This window comes from Seriola dumerili, unplaced genomic scaffold (assembly GCF_002260705.1).
Source record: "Seriola dumerili isolate Sdu_G_001 unplaced genomic scaffold, Sdu_1.0 BDQW01000191.1, whole genome shotgun sequence".
NCBI classification, from domain to species: Eukaryota; Metazoa; Chordata; class Actinopteri; order Carangiformes; family Carangidae; genus Seriola; species Seriola dumerili.
Genome location: NW_019174446.1, coordinates 9,289,940 through 9,296,691, shown reverse-complemented (window position 1 = coordinate 9,296,691; position 6,752 = coordinate 9,289,940).

Here is a 6,752-nt window from a genome sequence, read left to right as displayed (position 1 = left end):
GGAAATGGCACAGAGGAAACTGTTGAATCCTTCAGGAGTGAGAAATTGATAGGTGCACCCATGGAAAAATGCCACAAATATGAGTGAGAGAGAGAGGGGAAAAAAAAGACAGGGACAGCAAAGAAATTGTAGGAGGAAAATAAATATAAGAAAAAGTTAATCTGATATATAGATCTCAACTCAAAGATGACAAATAAGGAAAAAGAGATCAGTAGACACAGGGAATAAATAAATATCAATGAATGTGTTCCTTTGGGTCTTCACCACACAGTGCTGTGTTTGTTTAACAGAGGTTGTCGGGAGGAGAATTTTGTTAAGCTTCGCCCCATCCATCCAAGGGAGCTTTTCTTTTCAGCAAGGTCTCCCTCACAGACCACAGCAGTGGTCTGCTGACGGTCACACTGCGGCCAAACTCTCGGCCCGCTCGACTTTCTTGGAAGCGTCATTACGACCACATGAAGAGAAAGAGGGAATACCATATGATTCTGTTAAAAGAAGAGGAGGACCTGTAAGCATGTGTGCAGGGCAGGCAGGCAGGAAACATTTACACACACACAAAACCTGAGCGGACAAATGACCTCTTTACGCCAGTGAGAGGTGGGATGGGAATCGTCACCAGTACAGCTGCCTGCCAGGAAAAGAATTACCACTGCACAGGCACGTGTGAAAGAATAGAGATGAGAAAGAAAAATTTTGTTTTTGTTTGTGAACTTGTATCTGGGTTGTAATTTTGTCAGTTGTTTTGTCTGATTGCAATTATTTACTAACTGTTTACTCAATTGTTCAGAGCGCTGATGCTAATCGCTGTAATTGACATCAGATGTGCGCTCCACCTGTTTTTATGAGGATGTCTTGGAAGGAGGAACAAAGAAGCGAGTCACACCGACTTTCATAAATTAGGCAAACAAAAACAGGCTGACCGTTTCTACCCTATGATTCTGTCAGTATGAGCCAATATCCAGGTCAACAAGTGAGACCAATGCGAGACCCACCCCAGCTTTTTTTATAAAGTGTATCATGGACATAATGCAATACAAAACAACACACCACAAAACGCTAGCCTGCAATTCAACCAACTTCAAGTTTTTTTTCTCAAATAAGTAATAATCTGTGTGATAATGGCTGTAATGGAGTATAAATGCATATCAACACCATGTGTCCAATTCAGAAAAGATGTTACTAAGGAATGAAAAAACTATTATGTTACTATACTAAGTTTAATCTATGACGACGTCTGTTATGAAATTGCACACATCATAGTAAATAAAAATTGTAATTGAAATTGTATTTAAAGCCTATAGCCTTTGAAAATTTCTGACTCCCATTGTTAGCATCAAAAAGCTGATGGGCTGGTGGCAGTGTATGTCTACACATTCAACCCTCTCTTCACCCCCATGGATCTGACTGTTGGGACACTGAAAATGAAGGGTTAAAAGCAATGCAAAAACTACATCAGATTTCTATCATCTTCCTACAAACCAAAGTTTTGGACATAGGAGCTTTAATGACTTTGTTAGTCACAGATATCACTCTCAGCTGTCATTGGGTGAAATCAGATTTTATGCCTCGCATTCCTCTTTATGTCTGTGATTTTAATCATCAGGCAGGTTATAGGCTGGGGAGCTGTCTTTAATTTTGTGGCAAACTAAGAGAAACTGTGTGAGGCCATTATCGTCCATATTTCTGATCTCATTACTTTGATTGAAAAAGTCCTTTAGGCTGCACACAAATTGTGTATTGAACTGGAGGAGTGTTGTAATGCGACAGCTGGTAATAGCTGTAATGTATTTTTTAGTCAAAGCAACATTTTCAGTGTTGTTTGTTTCCAGATTTCCAGACAGGCTATGTAAATGTATTTATTTATTTGAGGACATGTGTTTCAGATTATTTGTCACATGCTTAATGCTAGAAATAATCTGAAACACACATGTGTGATTGAAGGCACTGTATTCTTACAACACTGTATCTTGCATTTCAATCATTATTTCATTTAAAAATTACCAACAGTGTTTAGTAGCGTTTCTTATATACAAATAAAATAAAATAAATAAATTAAATAAAAATAAATACTCAATAATAGTCTTTCAAAAGACTGAGACTCAAACTAAATCTAAACCATGTGCTAAAAATAAGCAGATGTGTGCGAAGGGTGTGTGTGTGTGTGGATTATCCCTAATTGTTAGCCAAATTCCTGCTAGTTTCTCTGTGACCTTGCTTGTGAAAGTATAAACATGTCTCCACATTCAGAAGACATTTTTACCTTTTAATTTCAGTTCCATTAAGAAAGCAAACTATAATAATAGGGCAATACTTTGTCTTTTTTTATTTCTCACATCATCCACTATGTCCCCGTCATTCCAAATAATTCAACCACGTAATGGTTTTGACTGACACAAGTATCTTTTTATAATTGAAATTTAACTCTAAGGATCAGTTTGATATTTTTTTTCAATATTTCTTTCTCAAACAAAGGTTTTTTTCCGTCTCCAGGTTGGGATTGTTATCAAAGTCTTGAATTAAAGTGACAGTTATTTAGGGTATTTCCCTAAATTTGCCCCTCTGCTCTTATTAAATATGACCAGTTTGACTTTGTGCTCAAGAGAAAACCTATCCTTTCTCAATGTACAGTAGGTTGGACACTTCATTTTATGGAGTCCAAGGACAATTTGAGGTAAGTTAGTTAGTTCAGTGCATTCCTACTGTGGTAAATCATTGTAATCTTATTGTTTTACCATCTATCCTGTCATCTCCCTGAACCGCACACAGAAAACAAATGACGCCGGGAAAATACATACTATTATGTACAAGTGTAACATGATCTAGCTATGAAATTCCTCTTTGCATTTGTCATCAATTTACTGTATGAGCAAGAGTTTAAAGATGGATTTATACTGAAACTATTTTGTTTTTCCTCTTTGTTGCCCCAGAAATGATGTCCAAACAGGACTGATGAAGAAACAAGAAAATGAGCCTCCATCAGGATTCATTATATTGAGACATCCTGTCAAAGAACAAGTCTGAGTTGTAAACAGTCAAATTAAATGTTTTTTTTTTTTGTTCCTGTGTAAATATGGCCTCAGAGGTCATAATCAGTAACATTCTGATGATGCCTCTAAAAACAGTTTAGTGATCCCTGTCTGGTCGGAAACAATTTATTTCCACATTCAAAGGCAATGAATGTTCCCCAGTGGAATCACACAGTGGCTCGGTGCTGGGAAGGCAGTGTGGGCCAGCCAGGAGAATAGACAGGTCATGAATTGGTGTGTGGGCCAGCCAGTGCCTCTGCTGGTAATGCAATGGGTGGTAGAACCCACTTAATGTGACAGGGGTGAATAAACGGCGAGGTCTGCTGCTGTAACGGTTGGCAAAGGTTCTCACAGTTAGAATCACGTTTATTAGCTGTGATACATTAGAGAGGAATTACCACAGTGAGTAGCTCTTAATTCTTTTCTAAATAGCAAAGCAGTGTGCACATATGGCAAATAATATGAAAACCTTCTAAGGATGGCAGCCTAAATCCTGAGACAAAATCTTTGGTTGAGATAACTTTTTATTCTATTTCATTGGCACTTTGTCCTTGTTTTGTCCATGCGTGTAAATCGTGTAATAACTGGTGATTCCCTGAAGTGTCATCTAGTGCTGCCATCAGATCAAAATGTCCCCTTGGTCAGCACTTTGGTGTACGACCACATACCTGCAAAACTAAGCACATCCACATTAGTCTCAGCTGCACTTTGTGTCTGGTGCAAATTAGCACGTTAGCCACAGTAAACATGCTGCCAAACATCACTAAGTTAACATTTTCATGATGAGCAATGTTAGCATGCTGACATTAGCATTTAGCTCAAAGTGGCACCCTGCCTATTGCCTCACAGAGCTGCTAGCAGGGCTATTGACTCTCAACACTATTGCTCTTTACTCCCAGAAATCACTATGACAACTGTGTGTAATGTCTATAAATGATGCTCCTTTCTTTCTCTTTTCAATACCCAGGTCTTATCCTTTTCCCAAGACATACCTGGCAGAAAATACTATCACATACAAACACAGCATATTATTATTTGAAGGAAAATAATAGCTTCCTGTTGCTGATGCAGCCTTAAAATAATGCTTAAGTAAAATTGCCCTGGCCTTAATAATAAGCAGTTCAGGGTGGGCCCATAAAGCTTGTATTATGTGATTAAACAAGGGTTTGCTACCCTAAAAGCTGTGGCCTGGATCTATATTGGCTGCTGGGTGTGTTACATACAGCACAGTGCATTAGTTTGTACTCATAATTTACTTTTTCAACTCATTAAAATCCACGGCTGTAGAGATGTCTTATGCTGCTTTTATCTTTTTTTTTTTCAAGGTGCTCTCCAGGTAATTGTGAGTTTGACTGAACTGAGGTTGGGCTTTGCAAAAATTAAGAGTCAGGGTGGACAGATGCAACAGATGTGGAACAGCATTTGGCATAGCTAACAGGGTGGTAACTGTAACGCTAACAGATCTAATCTCAGTACAAGGTTGAAACATCTGGGCGGGAAAGCTAAATTAACAAGCATTTCAGCTCCCTGAAGAACCAATGTCAAAGTGCTCTTAACCAAGACGCCTAAGCCTCCAGCAGTAACCGACAGTACTATGTGAATGGTGAAGCATTTCAATGTTGAGAAATGGTGCGTATGTTCAGCAAGGTTAAATAGAGTGCTCCATGAAATACTGATTAGTTAATATTGGCCGTGTTTGGGGAGGCAGTGAATTGCTAAATCTTTTATCAAAAGTGACAAGGGTACAAATGACGAGATGTTTTGATTTCCCTTCTTTCCTCCTGCAATCAGTGCTTAACAGCGACTTACTGAAATTGAGGGTTTGCTTGAGTTTTTAGGGGAGGATAATGCTACTTTCCCAACTTGACTGATAAAACCTGTTTTTATATCTCTGCATGCATTTTGAATGAGATTAGCCGAGTTGAGCTCATCTCCAGGATGCCTCGGACATAATGTAGCAGAAATACACATTCTCCACACAGCTGAAAGTTATAATACTTTGCACCAGTTAGCCAAGAATGAATCATTTTTCTTGGCTATTTGGAGCTTCTTTACCTGTGGCTGGACACATGTTAACAGGCAGTGGGCTGGGTCCACCACAGAGCACTGGCAAGGTTATTTTATACATATAAAATGTAAAATGTTTTGCTCAGTACAATACTTGCTCACAATTTTCTAACAAATCCAAAGGATCATTATCAAAAATGTTTTTTTTTAATGTTATGAGTTTATGCTACAAAAATATCTATTTCAACTATCAATTTTTCAATCTGTATTATCCTCAAAAATACAGCGGCCTGTCAGTTGGGCTCTGATACGTGCAGTAATTAAGCTGCATTTTGTAGTTTATTCAAACTCACCAGGCAGAGCTGCCCAGTAAATGAACGTGAAATTTTCTCAAAATTCACACTCAAATTCTCTGAGTGATATCTGGATAGTGAAATTTTTACTAAATAATTAAGTCTGTCACACCATGGCCACCTGCAGTAACTTGCTTTGACATAGCTACAGCACTTCTCACGTGGACACACCTTCAACAGATCGTCTCGGCCGCAAACGCCTATACCGAGCCCCATTGTACTAACGCAATTCTATACTGTAATTCCCTGAAATCTGAGTCACTGCAGTTCTTTTCACTATTACAGTTACTGTCATGTTTGTCATAATTAGTCATATTTGTTGTAATAACTGTCATGTTTGTATATGTTTTTAGGCTTTGGGTTAGGAAAACACTTCAACTTGTTTTCCTCCCCCTCCCTGCTATCTGCCCTGAACACAGTGCAATTTCCTAATTTTAACAGGCGAAGTGTGTTTATGATGCTAATCCCAGCAAACAAGGTCACCGCTTTGACACACTTTTGTGAAGACAGTGGATGCTGTCACACATCACCCTCCTACAGCTCACCTCCGGCCGAGGGAAGCCTGACTCACAGCACTACTGCCAGAATCTTGAGGCAGAAATGATGCAGCACAACTATAGTGCAGCCTTTCACCTGAGGGATGAGTTCAAGACTACAGTAGATTTCCCCCTTACAACAAAATATAATAAGGACAGATCTGATTCTATGGTATCATTGAATTTTGCCATTTTGTGCTCAACGTGTAAGCCTCAATTGCTAAATACAGGGAATGTTACACTATCAGCTGCAGAACTTTTGACCTGATAAAATACCAAATCAATGAGACGAGATAGGTAATCAATCACACAATTGCACACTGTATCAGTACCTATGAACCTCCTCATTAGGGCTGCTGCTTGTGAGCCCCTGAGCTGTAAACAACACTGAGATTGTGAATAGGATGAGTTGAAAGTCACACAGCTACAGAGCTACAGGGAAAGAGAGTGAGTTGCAGAAGTCGGCTTTCACTAAGATGGGAGAAGTTTCACTTCCCTATCCCAGGAGAAAGCATCCGCCTGTGAAGGCTCCAGTAGGGGTATTTATATCTCGCCAGGCTTTAACAAGACCATCACTACTATGACAAACACACGAGTCACCAGTGAAACATTTGATGAAGGTTATGAAGTGAAAGGGAGTGGCAAGTCTTCCTACAAACACTAAAAGTGATGATAGTAATACAGCTCAGAACAGCTTACTGTATGTGTGTTAGGGTGTGGTTCTGCTGGGGTGTGAAAGCAAAAGCTAACCAAGTGGCATGATTCACTGACATAAACTCACTGATGTGAAAGTGACCTGTCTATTCTGTCTATGAACCACAACGGGAAGG